Genomic DNA, 16,299 nt, shown 5'->3' with positions numbered 1-16,299 from the left:
CTGTAATTTTTTGTGAAGAATCAACAACAAGTGGGACACAATTATGAAGTGGAACGAAATTTATTGGATATTTCAAACTTTTTTAACAAATAAAAAGCTGAAAAATTGGCAGTGCAAAATTATTCAGCCCCCTTAAGTTAATACTTTGTAGTGCCACCTTTTGCTGCGATTATAGCTGTAAGTCACTTGGGGTATGTCTCTATCAGTTTTGCACATCGAGAGACTGACATTTTTGCCCATTCCTCCTTGCAAAACAGCTCGAGCTCAGTGAGGTTGGATGGAGAGCGTTTGTGAACAGCAGTTTTCAGTTCTTTCCACAGATTCTAGATTGGATTCAGGTCTGGACTTTGACTTGGCCATTCTAACACCTGGATATGTTTATTTGTGAACCATTCCATTGTAGATTTTGCTTTATGTTTTGGATCATTGTCTTGTTGGAAGACAAATCTCCGTCCCAGTCTCAGGTCTTTTGCAGACTCCATCAGGTTTTCTTCCAGAATGGTCCTGTATTTGGCTCCATCCATCTTCCCATCAATTTTAACCATCTTCCCTGCCCCTGCTGAAGAAAAGCAGGCCCAAACCATGATGCTGCCACCACCATGTTTGACAGTGGGGATGGTGTGTTCAGGGTGATGAGCTGTGTTGCTTTTACGCCAAACATAACGTTTTGCATTGTTGCCAAAAAGTTCGATTTTGGTTTCATCTGACCAGAGCACCTTCTTCCACATGTTTGGTGTGTCTCCCAGGTGGCTAGTGGCAAACTTTAAACTACACTTTTTATGGATATCTTTAAGAAATGGCTTTCTTCTTGCCACTCTTCCATAAAGGCCAGATTTGTGCAGTATACGACTGATTGTTGTCCTATGGACAGAGTCTCCCACCTCAGCTGTAGATCTCTGCAGTTCATCCAGAGTGATCATGGGCCTCTTGGCTGCATCTCTGATCAGTCTTCTCCTTGTATGAGCTGAAAGTTTAGAGGGACGGCCGGGTCTTCGTAGATTTGCAGTGGTCTGATACTCCTTCCATGTCAATATTATCGCTTGCACAGTGCTCCTTGGGATGTTTAAAGCTTGGGAAATCTTTTTGTATCCAAATCCGGCTTTAAACTTCTCCACAACAGTATCTCGGACCTGCCTGGTGTGTTCCTTGTTCTTCATGATGCTCTCTGCGCTTTAAACGGACCTCTGAGACTATCACAGAGCAGGTGCATTTATACGGAGACTTGATTACACACAGGTGGATTCTATTTATCATCATTAGTCATTTAGGTCAACATTGGATCATTCAGAGATCCTCACTGAACTTCTGGAGAGAGTTTGCTGCACTGAAAGTAAAGGGGCTGAATAATTTTGCACGCCCAATTTTTCAGTTTTTTTATTTGTTAAAAAAGTTTGAAATATCCCAAAAATTTCGTTCCACTTCATGATTGTGTCCCACTTGTTGATTCTTCACAAAAATTACAGTTTTATATCTTTATGTTTGAAGCCTGAAATGTGGCAAAAGGTCGAAAAGTTCAAGGGGGCCGAATACTTTCGCAAGGCACTGTATATGGAGTACATTGACTGTTCCTTGTAGCATGAAAATATTGTTAGTCAAGTAACAAAATACAATTTGATTACAACAATAATGACCGGACTATTTAGCCCCACTTGAGCATGTCTCAACAACAAAAACCTCGGGTGCGTTCATAGTCAACAACAGAGCCTACTGTTGACACCCAAATGTCAACCAATCGGCATTCCCCAATGCGCCCTGAAACCTGTGCCACGCGGCGACAAAAGTGATGACCACAAACACACCCCAGCAGGTCAGGAAAAAAGACATAAAGCTATGATGTATAAATGAAAACCTTTACCAGAGGATAACAATCATCTCTCAAATATAAAATAGGGACAAGTAGTTAAACAATCACCATTCTCCTGAGTTCACCGTCGCCCAGAAAATATTATATATATATATATATACACACACACACACACACACACACACACACACACACACACACACACACACACACGTGTAAAGCTATCAGCTAGCTGGCAATTAGGCGGCCAGCGAGTAGCTTATCCCTGTCTCGGTATCAGTAATGCTAGCATATATCTCTAACAATAAACAAGCCAGCAAACGTAATAGTAGCTAAAGTTCGCTGAAGTAATATAAACAACATAGTTAGGCTTGAAACCCAGTCAAAAGCCACATAACTATTTAACCAAACCTGACTGGACCTCTCTACGTAAAATAAAAGTATACAGCAAAAATGTAACTACCTGGCTTAGTGTGGATGTATAGTAGCTATAGCTACACCCTTGGAAGCTTAGCGAGCTGGCTAAATAGCACAGCCAACATTAGCTATGATCCAACTTTACCTCGCTAGTCATTATCATGCTAGCCATCTAGCCAGCCAGTCGATCACTTTTAGACTTTTACTCAAGTAGTATTTTATTGGCTGACTTTTATTTCATTTTCTACTAAGGTAACTTTACTTATACTCAAGTATGACATTTGAGTACTTTTTCCACCACTGGTTAATTACGTTTTAGTCATTTAGCAGACGGTCACACTGGTCACCCATGGGAATCGCACCCACAACCCTGGCGACTAAACCACACTGTGCTTCATTTTACATTTCAGTCATTTTGCAGACGCTCTTATCCAGAGCGACTTACAGTTGTGAATGCATACATTTCATTTCATGCATTTTTTTTCTTGTACTGGCACACCGTGGGAATCGAACCCACAACCCTGGCGTTGCACACACCATGCTGGCGTTGATAACACCATGCTCTACCAACTGAGCCACAGGGAAATAGCAGAACCAAATAGCAGAACCAAATTACCTGGTTTGAAGTTGAGATTACAATAATAGTACATGCTGCAAGTGATCAATGCCGTTCGAGATTCTACAGACTACAGCAATTGTGAATATCTCCACAGATCCGCCACAACCTACAGTATGCATGCTATCTTGAACATGCACGCTTTATATGATTAACGTTACATACGATTAAATGTATAGTTACAGTAACCTCAAAATGTGGCCATGGATCTGTTACTTATTTTACGGTTGAATAAAAAGTGTTACATTAGTTTGTAAGATAGGCTATATACTGTATTACAAAAGTAATATTGAATTGTGTTTAGTTGACAACGCAACCAAATATCAACATTTAAAGGATATATTTACTGCTTGGATAGTTCAATCTAAGACACTGGCTTAATTCCATTCTTTAACTTTTATTTTTGGTTGAGTTGCGTTTAGCGTTGACTCAAAACGAATGAATGACAAGAAAACGCACACAACTACCACTATTGTAGTATAGAAGTCAAAATACCTATAGCAATGTTCCTACTTGGACATAATCAAAAACATTGACACCACAGTGATTCTCGTTCTAAGAGGATGCTATAATAAATAGATAATTGCGATTTTCAGATTTATTTGAGTACTGGGAATGTATTTGCCGTGCATATATGCTGATGAATTGAATATGAAACTAAAGTCGTGATTTTTTTTTCAAAGGCGTCTGTGTGGCGTCAGCTGCAAACGTTCCACACAGATGTTCAATGAGCGATCGAGTTCTACGAAACTCACTAGGCCTACTCTCATTTTAATAAATTCAAAACCACTACTGTAATGAAAATAAAAGCCAATAAACTGAAAAATTACTGTCAAACTATTATTTTTATTCAATTGTTGAATTAGGTCTATTGTCTTTAATTTTACATTTCATGTCTATTCAAGTGGTTTTGACAAACTTTTATAATGTGGACGGCTGCTATGTCATAATGTACATGATGTCATAATGAAGCATTCTTTTGTTAAAATAAGACAATCCATAGACAGGTCATTGACGCTCTTCCTGAACTGAGGTAGGACCTATAATTAAATGAAATAATCTCAAATACATTACTTTTATCTTATGAGAACTTTATTTGATAAATATCTGTCAGAAAACTGTTATGTTTTGTGATTTGTGACAAAAAAGTTTTGGTTTCAAACTAGGTCTTGTGGTCTTGTGTTTCTGTTTTCAAGAATATATTGTTGAAACTGTATAGTCAAATCCTACGTGTGCAAATGATCTGGAAGTCCAAGTTGAAGGTAGGCCTTAGTCTGTGAATCTTTCATTTTTATGAATTTATGAACATTTTGGCAGGAATTGGAATGTCCTTTGAAAGTGGAAAACACTAGTTTATAATAACAACTTTGATCAAATTCTATTGAAATATGTCATTTGTTCTATATTCTTATTGTTAAACATGCTTTTTGTTGTTGTTTGCTACTCCACCTTGACTCTCAGCCATGAAAGACAGAGGGAAGTCCAGCTTACCGTTGGCTAGGACACAAGAGACCAGTCAGAACAGTTCTGAGAACAGCCTGACAGACATCCTCAGTGTCCGGAGTGCCAGTGATATTGTCCTACAGCCAATGCCACCAGGGAGAAAGAATAGCCGATCCCACTTCCACACGATGGATGTAACAAAAGAGAGGGCTGACATGGGAAGGCTTCCAATGGCCACTCCACCCGTCAGGCTCCCAATGCTCACTGTGACCTCTCTCACTGTCCAAAAGATCAAAAACACCCTCAAGGTGACTGGCATGCCTCGTCTACAGCTGGAGGGACAGATGGGTAGTAAGCGTCTGGGTCCGGTCAAAACCAAAACTGGAGGGAGCACATTGACCTCCAGCCACAAGCAGGAGCCAGAGGTTAAATCCAGCAGACCACAGACACCAGGAAGCATCCCTAGGAGGCCCAATGTATGCTCCACTGCAGCCAAGACAGTAGCTTCTTTATCTGGGACTCCATGCAGCCAGTCTGAGGTCAGGATCCAGGCCCATCCTCTCCAGAGGTCTAACATCCAGGACCAAAGGCCCCGCTCTCCTCCTGCTCAGGCCAGACGGTCTCTGTCCGACGGCAGCCTCTTGCAGCCGCCATGTTCTCCTGTGGATGTCCTCCAGACTGAGGTCCAGGCCAGCAGGAGCCTGGCTCGACCCAAGACCGGGATAGCTAGGATAACAAGACATACTGATGGCAGCACTCTGAGGTTCCCTAACCAGACCTTAGAACTTATAAACTCCATGGATAGGAGGGAGAGCAACAATACTTTCCCTGTGCTGCCAACCATTGCAGTGTCAGCCTCACCTGCCCAGATGGCCATCCCATTGCCTACCCCAATGGTCATCCATGTGCCTGACCTTCTGGTGCCTACTCCATCTGCTTCTCCGGTTCCTTCCAGCCGAGTGCCTGCCCCACCTGCCTCCCCAGTGCCAGCCCGGCCTGCCAACGCCAGATCACGGCGTGTGTCGAAGACGATCCAACTCTTACAGATCCGGTCTGCTATGCTGGACCAGCAGCTACCAGAACAACTGGGTGACAAACAAAGCATATTACCCTCTGAGCCCCTGTCCTTCAGTAGCACTGAGAGGATGTTCCTCTGTGGTCCACCTTTAGTCTGCCACCCAGCTAACGTAGGTGGAGATGATGGCTGTCACCCCCTGCCCAGACCTACGCCCAGCCACACAGGTCACACCGACCACTCCGCTTTACTGACCAGTAGGAGAGTAGTACAGGTGGGCGAGAAGTGCCCCTTTGAAATCCTCTTGACCCCCGTGGTCCCACTGGCAGAACAGCCTCCTATCAAGCGGTGGCACATGCCCGCCTCCCGTGCCAAGGCCGAGCGGAAATGGAAGAATAGCCAACGAGGGCGCAGGAAGAGAGCGAAGCCCATTCACTGGGACGTAAACTTTAAGTCTGGGCCTTTCTTCCCAGTGTGTGTCTCTCCATCACTGCCCTCGATCTTGGAGGTGGATGAAGAGTCTCTTTCTGAAGAGATGGAGCAAAGCCAGTTGTAGGGGTCGCACACACACACACACACACACACACACACACACACACACACACACACACACACACACACACACACACACACACACACACACACACACAATCTTAATTTTTAGTTTTTTTTAACCGTTATTTAAATAGGCAAGTTAGTTAAGAACAAATTCTTATTTACAATGACGGTCTACCCTGGCCAAACCCTAACCCGGACGACACTGGGCCAATTGTGCGCCGCCCTATGGGACCAGTGCCTTAGACCGCTGCGCCAATCGGGAGCCCTATTGAGACCTCATGGCCTCCCATGGACCAGAGAGGATCAGCAAGCATCATCCCAGCATTGCCCTGCCTGTCATCCTAGTACCTCCACTGCCCTTTCAACCCTGCAAGGCAGTAACTGTATCGTTTTTCTTTTGATCTGAAGCCTGACACTGTTCAACACGTCATGTCTCATCCTCCATCTTTTGAATAAAGCTTCCTCTGCATGATTTTATTCTAACATTATCCATGTTTTTTTGCAACCCTCAAAAACAAATGTTGATCCCCATGTAACGACACGTGATATTCCACAAGGGGGGCACTAAAGGTCTGTAACTAAAGGAGGTTGAACACTTTGTACCTTGAACACCATCTGAGGTACACCATCTTTGTACCTTGAACACTCACTAGCAGAATCTGTCTGCCACAGCTGCTGCGCTAAGGCCAATCTTCTATCACAGAGAGCGCTGACAACCAGAGGTGTTTCCAAAAGCCAACAACACAGAGCAGGTTAGAGAAGCTTCAAACTTAACCACACAGGCACGCACTTACGCACACACACACACAGACACACACACACACACACACACACACACACACACACACACACACACACACACACACACACACACACACACACAGATCTAGGAGCAGTTGACCTCCACAGAATGTGGACATTAGCCACTAATATCTGACATCAGTATAGTTTATAAAAGTGTATCTGTCTGTCTGTGTCTTTCAGTTTCTGTTTAGACTACATCAAAGATAGAGAAGTTGTGCAGCCACACCATGTTCAATCATGTTACCTAATTAGCTAGCTAGCTAGCTGACAATCTGGTTGACCTGTAGCATATAAACATTTGTTTGCACATGAATGTAAAAAATGATTGATCAAATTCCCCCCTGACACTATTTGACTGGGTTAATAACTTAATATTAAGTTAATATGGACCCATTGTCTTAGACTTGAAATCTTGGATGAGGATTCAAACACAGGGACTCTTATTTCAGCCATAGGGACTTGTGACTCGACTCGACTCAAACATTGGTGACTTTGACTCAACTCAGACTTAGCCATAGGGTCTTGTGAATTGACTGGAACTTATGCTTTAGTGACTCGACTACAACACTGCTGCCATTACATGGCTACTGCTACAACTAACAATTCTAGCAAGGGGCACCCCTTCTTGGATACACTTTTCTGCTGCTCCCTCAAAAGCATTAAGCAGACATTTTGATTATACCTCCCAACTCATAACTCCCTGTTGGGGTGAGTCTATCTACAAATAAACACAGCAAGAGGATTACAACAGCTAACACAGGAAGCTGAAATCCTGGGGTCCGCCTTATGTTCACTCAGTTCTACCACATTTTGAAAAGGTGCTTTTCATCCATGTCCAGGCCATGTTTTGGCCATTTTGCTGCACTAGGCATGACAATTGCAGACATTCTCCAATCCGGCAAAGAAATAGGCCTATAGTGTACAGTGTCGGCCTATAATGTAATTTTATAACTAGGCCTACCATTAGATAGCCTACCATTTGTAAAACATGCAGTTGTGTTGGCTTTATTAACCGAGTCCTGATTCCTGACAAAAGCTTATAGTGACTTGTCCTTTAAGATATGAACATCAGTTACACATCAGCTACCCAAGTTTATTATGAGTTTTCTTGAGGATTTTTGCAAAGAGACCAATGCTGATGTAAAGGCCTAAGTCTTCACAGCAGTACAAACCTGAAATCACTTATTATCAGTACATTTTATTCCACCTTGTGAAACCAGGGGTCTAGTGGAGGGTAAATGCGAATAAGATTTTTTTTTAAAGGCCTGTTATGAGAGAGAAAGAGAGATGGTGAGAGTAGTTGAGTGCCTATAGCAAGAGATGGCTGTTAATATCAGTAGGCTGTTTGGTCTGTGTGCAGGTAGTGAAGCTGATTGCTGAGGGGTTAGGTTGCTAGTTAGAATCTTAACCTGCCATACGGTACTTTTGTGTCAGCAGGTCTACAGACCATTCAAGTAGCTGCACTTAACACCTCACTGATACTGATTGTGTAAGCTACAAACCCAAACTGTCTAAAGAAATGTAGGTGACAGTAATAATATTGCACACATATTCAGAAATCTGGGCTGATGGAATCATTGTCTACTCTCCATAATTTCTGCTGGAGATCCAGCCCCTCCCCCACTGCAGAGTGCACAAAGTACCAAACTATCAAAAATGTCACAGGTCAACACAGTTCCCATCTCCCCCATGCTGCAGTGACAAATCTCTCCCTAGGGTTGCCACGTAAACTATATATCTTTTATTGAGGTACTTTTAAAACTTTGCTGCAGGTGAAAAGTTTTGGTCGCTGGGTGCAAGTTTTTAATACTACTTCTATATTGCACCGTTACCAACATGGTAGTTAAAAAAAGCCATTAATTTCCCTGTAATCTTCTGAAATTGTGATAGGTTTCAGGCTTTGAACGTGGGTTTTTTACCTGGTTTTCATAGAAATTTGGAATTGACCTGGCAAGCCTGTCTCTGTCTGAGCATGATCACAACAAAAGTAGCTGTGCAGCACGTTTTTTAATGAAGAGGAGGATGGTTGTAGACGTTCACATTCCTGCAAGAAGGTAAGCTATTAACTAAACTGTTAACCAATATTGTAACAAAAATTTTATTTGGTGTATTGGCAAGCAAGCATGTTCCCGTTGTCTTTATTTGTAATGAATGTTAGCTCATGTATGTCTTTCGGTGGAATCCAACATGCATTGACAATGTCCGAAAGCCACATTGTGTCAGATATACTGCGTCATGAGAATGAAATTGTTGGGTTTATCCAAACAATTCATTAATGTGCAATTGTTACTTTGCATGTTTTTACCTTCTACTTATTTACTGCTTGCTAATGATTAGCGTGCTAGCTAGCGATTAGCGTGCTAGCTAGCGGTTAGCGTGCTAGCCAGGGGTTAGCGTGCTAGTTTAGCATAATTGGTAACATGTCTTTGATTCAGAATACATGATTGTGGTTAACCCAATGTTACATGCATTAGAAAATAATATTGCTAGTGTAACTTGAATTGGTTTACAAGCTAGCTAGAAAAGCCAGTTCTTTTTCATCTGTTTTGTCAAGTCATAAGCATGCATGTGTGCTGAAATATTTATATAAATCCCCCCATTTAAATTATTTTATTGAAGTTTTGGCAGTTTTTTTAGTGCCCTTTCTTACTCAAAGAGAAATAAGTTGCTAGTTATTTTGGCTTTGCACGTAAAAGAGTGTATCACCACAACAGGAATAAGGATTGTGGAAAGGTTAACATTTGGTAGGGCTGTGCCAATTCACATGCCTTGCTTTAGCCATATCACTCATACTGTTTCTCGTTTAGTCCATCCATAAAAGCAGATCAGCTTTAGTTGCATCCAGGAACTTGCATAATGTGCTTATGTTATGCTTATACTTGCTTTTTTACCTTGAAAGTCATCTGAAAGGAAATTGTAATAGATGTTTGTAGGACCTCTATCAGTCAATGATAACAGTCATTGGTGTCCCCCAGCCCATCCCCTTTGTTGTGTGCTGAGCAATCTTGTCATTCTTTTAAGTCTCAACCATTCTTTTTGAAACTTGTCTTCCTTTACAAAGGCACTGCAGAGGCTAAGAAGACACATGGAAACTCTAAAACAAACATAATTCAACTTGTAGGCCAGATTTGAAAAGGAAATAATAAATCCCGAAGCTCAGGTTCGTCAGTTGTTTAGAATGAGGATACTAGGGATGGTTGAATCATATTCAATTGCCTAATTTGCACATGGCTAATTTCATTTTATTGTATCCTTAGATGTCAGACACCGAGGCTGCCAGTACCTCTGGGTCGATAGTCCATGTGTTGGATGATGCACTGCCGTTGATCAGAACAGACAGCGTATACGTAAGTTAGTGTCATTCAACACCAGCACATACTGTAAGTTCTTGTGAATCAGCTTTGTAAATCAAAGACAGGCAAGTCTGCACTTTCATCCCATATTCATTGTATTATTAGAAAATGTAAAGTAGAGGAGCACAGAGCCATAACTAATCAAAATGTACCAGTGTCCAAATACTTTGATATCTATCTAGTTATCCAAGATACTTTTTTTCTGCAATACAGTTGACCAAAGCTATGCTTGGATACAAGACTGATGACTCAATAACCAGTATTGACAACAGTGAAGATGGTTGTGTCCCAGGGCCATCAGAGGAAGGCAATTTCTATGAAGAAAATCTGACCTGTATGCCTATACCTTACATACACATGGACCTATTCTTAATTACAATGTCCTTTTTGACATGTTTTCCAGGAGAGATGTCAGCGATTCGGGCTAAACAGCCAATGACCAAGGGAAAGCTGGGACAAATGAGAGGCTCACACGGTAAGCATGTTTCCTGCTGCCTTCAGTCAGTGCATTTTCACTCTGTAGTGTCAATTTATGGCCGTACTGTGCTGGTCCAGATCAATACTGTCTTTATCAGTTAGTGTATTTCCAACCATGCCAGCACAGAACGGTTCAGTTTGGATTGGACACAAGTCAAGATGTTAGATCTGGAACTAGTGTGTCAGGATAGATGATAACACAGAAGGATTACAACGCTTTACATTGTTTTTCTTGAGGGAGGGAACTTGATTTAATAGGTATTGCTTTTATTAGAATATTACATTGCAAACAGGTTGTTGGGCTTAGATTCCATACAGATTGAGTCTGCCTTGATGTCAGCATTTCACATTCTCCTCTCACATCCTTATCTATGTAGTTATTTAGTTGGGATTGTTAGTTTAATCTCAACACACTCTCTGCAGATACAGCTGTAACCTTGTAGAGTTAATACAGAGAGATGTTCAAGTACTGTATTGTAGTCAACCTTTTTTTAATGTAGTCATTCATAATGCCATCTCTTTCCAAAGGTGTAACGATCGTCAAAAGGAGTAGACCAAGGTGCAGCGTGGTACGTGTTCATCTTGAATTTATTTTAATTTAGAACACTTCAACAAAAGAACAAACAATGACAAACGACCATCACGTCTTGCAGGCTATAACGAGCAGTACAAAAATAAGATCCCACAACTACAGGTGGGGAAAGGCTGCCTAAGTATGGCTCCCAATCAGAGACAACGATAGACAGCTGCCTCTGATTAGGAACCATACTCTGCTCAACACAAAGAAATAGACACCATAGAATGCCCACCCCACACCTTGACCTAACCACATAGAGAATCAAACCGTCTCTCTCAGGTCAGGGTGTGACAAAAGGTGCCAAAGGAACAAAAGGTATTGGTCGACAATAGAGGTGGATGCCCTTGAAGATTCCTTGATGAATTTTATCCGAATGGGAAAAACAAGACTGAGAAATGCATTGCTGCTTCTCCCCAAGCGCTAGTAAACAGGGACTGGAGAGCAGTAAAGTTCTATGTACACAACAGAATAGTTGCAGATCAGAGAAAATAAGTGTATGAGATGCTTCTGGCTATCTTGGTGTACTTCTGAGGATTTAATGGGACTTAAACTCATCAGTAGATGACGAATGTCCTCTATCTCACTGTTACGATCGTCAAAAGGAGTGGATCAAAACGCAGCGTGTTGAGTGCTCATATTTATTACTATAATGAAACACTTAAACAAATAAACAAAAACGAAAGCAAACAGTTCCGTCAGGCCACAGACAACTAAACGGAAAACAACTACCCACAAAAACCCAGGTGGGAAAAGGCTGCCTAAGTATGGCTCCCAATCAGAGACAATGATAGACAGCTGCCTCTGATTGGAAACCATACCCGGCCAAAACATAGAAATAAAACACATAGAATGCCCACCCCATATCACACCCTGACCTAACTAAACAGAGAAAAATGGCTCTCTCAGGTCAGGGCCTGACACTCACTGTCCAGGGGAAGTTTTTCCAGGTGGGTGGTTCACTTTTGGAGTGACTAAGGTCTCAAGAATACAAAGCCTACTGACTTTGAATGTTACAGAAAATAAAGAAAAAAAATTCTAAACTATTAATCTGTTACTTGGATATATTGAATCCATTACTGAAATGGTTGTTCCAGTTTAAATACTTTACAGAAGAACTACACTACAGCCGTTGAGTTGCCATCCGTGTTGCATCATTGTGGCATTCTACATGAATATTTTCAGTCTTAAAATAGAATGAATGCGTCAAATATCGAGAATTTAAACTTATTAATTATTTTACGCTTCCATTAGATACAATGTAGGCAGTTGGATAGCTTTTATAGATTTCATAGGAGGCATTCTCTCCATGGATGATGGCAATGCATTGCAATGCATTGAGTGGCTGCTGCCAACATACAGACTCAATCTCTCGCCACTTTAATAATTCGATGTAATAAATGTATCACTAGTCACTTAAAAAATGCCACTTTATATAATGTTTACATACCCTACATTACTCATCTCATATGTATATACTATACTCTATACCATCTACTGCATCTTGCCTATGCCGTTCGGCCATCGTTCATCCTTATATTTATATGTGCATATTGTTAATTATTCCTTTACACTTGTGTGTGTATAAGGTAGTTGTCGTGAAATTGTTAGATTACTTGTTAGATATTACTGCATGGTCGGAACTAGAAGATTACAAGCATTTTGCTACACTCGCATATACATCTGCTAACCATGTGTATATGTGACCAATACGATTTGATTTGCAATGTACGGTTTCAAGAAGTTGGTAAAATTACAAGTGAACTTTTTTCAAGGAGTCAGAAACTTTACGTGATTAACTCAATAGATTTTTTTTCTTTCTCATGAGTGTAATTTCTGTGCTTCTATGATGTCTGGAAAGCATGGTCCTCAAAAGGTATGTATTTGTGAGGAGTCCTAAATTGGTTACAGTGTTTGTGCGTGTGTGGTTAGTTAGGTTTGAAGCTTCTCTAACCTGCTCTGTGTTGTTGGCCTCTGGAAACACCTTCACTTCTATTAGTCCGGTCAGCACTTACCTCTTCTGCTTGGGCAACAAATCAACAAATCCAATGAAGAAATAAACATTCTACTAAAATTGTATACTTCATAGCTCACAAGAAACCAACAACACACACCACTGATCATTTTCAACTGCAATAAAACTTTATAGAAACAGAATTCTTTGGAACATGCTGATGATAAATTAACATTTGCCTAACTAGAATAACAAGTGGATTAATATTAATCTCTAATTGATACTGATAGACATATTCTATCATCACACCAGCGTACTAGATACTCTGGATACTCCCAAGGGGTTGAAGCAGTCCATCTTCAGGAAGGGAACACTCTTCGAGAAGCTACACACCCCAGGGATGAAAGTACTTTGACAGCTTGTGGCTCCTGTTGGGTCTCATAGGAAAAGTCTGTTCCAACAGTACTTCCGACAGTAGCTGCTGCTGCTCATGCACAACAGCCTGGATCATTTCTGTCACCTGCCCTTTGTGCTTTGGGGTTGAAAGGGCAGTGGAGGAACTAGGATGGAAGGTAGAGCAGACACTGGGATGATGCTGGCTGATCCTCTCTGGTCCATGGGAGGCCATGAGGGCTCCCGAATGGCACACCGGTCTAAGGCACTGGTCCCATAGGGCGGCACAATTGGTCCAGTGTTGTCCGGGTTAAGGTTTGGCAGGGGTAGGCCGTCATTGTAAATAAGAATTTGTTCTTAACTAACTTGCCTATTTAAATAAAGTGACCCCCTACAACTGGCTTTGCTCCATCTCTTCAGAAAGAGACTCTTCATCCACCTCCAAGATCGAGGGCAGTGATGGAGAGACACACACTGGGAAGAAAGGCCCAGACTTAAAGTTTACGTCCCAGTGAATGGGCTTCACTCTCTTCCTGCGCCCTCGTTGGCTATTCTCCCGCTTGGCCTTGGCACGGGAGGCGGGCATGTGCCATCGCTTGATAGGAGGCTGTTCTGCCAGTGGGACCAAGGGGGTCAAGAGGATTTCAAAGGGGCACTTCTCGCTTTCCTGCACTGCTCTCCTACTGGTCAGTAAAGCGGAGTGGTCGGTGTGACCTGTGTGGCTGGGCGTAGGTCTGGGCAGGGGGTGACAGCCATCATCTCCGCCGACGTTAGCTGGGTGGCAGACTAAAGGTGGACCACAGAGGAACATCCTCTCAGTGCTACTGAAGTACAGGGGCTCAGAGGGTAATATGCTTTGTTTGTCACCCAGTTGTTCTGGTAGCTGCTGGTCCAGCATAGCAGACCGGATCTGTAAGAGCTGGATCCTCTTCGACACACGCCGTGATCTGGCGTTGGCAGGCCGGGCTGGCACTGGGGAGGCAGGTGGGGCAGGCATTCGGCTGGAAGGAACCAGAGAATCAGATGGAGTAGGCACCAGAAGGTCAGGCACATGGCTGACCATTGGGGTATGCAATGGGATGGCCATCTGGGCAGATGAGGCAGACACTGCAATGGTTGGCAGCACAGGGAAAGAATTGGTGCTCTCCCTCCTACACATGGAGTTTATAAGCTCTAAGGTCTGGTTAGGGAACCTCAGAGTGCTGCCATCAGTATGTCTTGTTATCCTAGCTATCCCGGTCTTGGGTCGAGCCAGGCTCCTGCTGGCCTGGACCTCAGTCTGGAGGACATCCACAGGAGAACATGGCGGCTGCAAGAGGCTGCCGTCGGACAGAGACCGTCTGGCCTGAGCAGGAGGAGAGCAGGGAGTTTGGTCCTGGATGTTAGACCTCTGGAGAGGATGGGCCTGGATCCTGACCTCAGACTGGCTGCATGGAGTCCCAGATAAAGGAGCTACTGCCTTGGCTGCAGTGGAACATACATTGGGCCTCCTAGGGATGCTTCCTGGTGTCTGTGGTCTGCTGGATTTAACCTCTGGCTCCTGCTTGTGGCTGGAGGTCAATGTGCTCCCTCCGGTTTTGGTTTTGACCGGACCCAGACGCTTGCTACCCATCTGTCCCTCCAGCTGTAGACGAGGCATGCTAGTCACCTTGAGGGTGTTTTTGATTTTTTGGACAGTGAGAGAGGTCACAGTGAGCATTGGGAGGCTGATGGGTGGAGTGGCCATTGGAAGCCTTCCCATGTCAGCCCTCTCTTTTGTTACATCCATCGTGTGGAAGTGGGATCGGCTATTCTTTCTCCCTGGTGGCATTGGCTGTAGGACAATATCACTGGCACTCCGGACACTGAGGATGTCTGTCAGGCTGTTCTCAGAACTGTTCTGACTGGTCTCTTGTGTCCTAGCCAACGGTGAGCTGGACTTCCCTCTGTCTTTCATGGCTGAGAGTCACGGTGGAGTAGCAAACAACAACAAAAAGCATGTTTGAGAATAAGGATATAGAATAAATTACATATATTTCAATAGAATTTGATCAAAGTTGTTATTATAAACTAGTGTTTTTCCACTTTCAAAGGACATTCCAATTCCTGCCAAAATGTTCATAAATTCATAAAAATGAAAGATTCACAGACTAAGGCCTACCTTCAATTTGGACTTCCAGATCATTTGCACACGTAGGATTTGACTATACAGTTTCAACAATATATTCTTGAAAACAGAAACACAAGACCACAAGACCTAGTTTGAAACAAAAACTTTTTTGTCACAAATCACAAAACATAACAGTTTTCTGACAGATATTTATCAAATAAAGTACTCATAAGATAAAAGTAATGTATTTGAGATTATTTCATTCAATTATAGGTCCTACCTCAGTTCAGGAAGAGCGTCAATGACCTGTCTATGGATTGTCTTATTTTAACAAAATAATGCTTCATTATGACATCATGTACATTATGACATAGCAGCCGTCCACATTATAAAAGTTTGTCAAAACCACTTGAATAGACATGAAATGTAAAATTAAAGACAATAGACCTAATTCAACAATTGAATAAAAAGAATAGTTTGACAGTAATTTTTCAGATTATTGGCTTTTATTTTCATTACAGTAGTGGTTTTGAATTTATTAAAATGAGAGTAGGCCTAGTGAGTTTCGTAGAACTCGATCGCTCTTTGAACATCTGTGTGGAACGTTCCCAGCTGACGCCACACAGACGCCTTTGAAAAACGTTCACAATTTTAGTTTCATATTCAATTCATCAGCATATATGCACGGCAAATAAATTCCCAGTACTCAAATAAATCTGAAAATCACAATTATCTATTTAGTATAGCTCATCTTAGAACGAGAAACGCTGTGGTGTCAATGTTTTTGATTATGTCCAAATAG

The 16,299-nt window shown here is 42.3% G+C and overlaps 1 long non-coding RNA gene across 2 annotated transcripts; it reads left to right on the top strand.

Annotated features, from left to right (window-relative positions):
• The first annotated feature begins 8,599 nt into the window (after positions 1-8,599).
• On the top strand, positions 8,600-11,057 carry LOC123727754 (uncharacterized). 2 transcript variants are annotated; one of them, XR_006759632.1, is made up of 5 exons: positions 8,600-8,711; positions 9,719-9,817; positions 9,915-10,004; positions 10,414-10,485; positions 11,016-11,057. It is a non-coding gene; the product is annotated as an uncharacterized lncRNA (long non-coding RNA). The 2 variants fall into 2 exon arrangements; XR_006759631.1 differs by lacking the exon at positions 9,719-9,817.
• The last annotated feature ends 5,242 nt before the right edge of the window (positions 11,058-16,299 follow it).

This window comes from Salmo salar, chromosome ssa16 (assembly GCF_905237065.1).
Source record: "Salmo salar chromosome ssa16, Ssal_v3.1, whole genome shotgun sequence".
Taxonomy (NCBI): domain Eukaryota; kingdom Metazoa; phylum Chordata; class Actinopteri; order Salmoniformes; family Salmonidae; genus Salmo; species Salmo salar.
The sequence above is the reverse complement of the archived record's forward strand: the minus strand, read 5'-3'. Positions and strand labels throughout refer to the sequence as shown.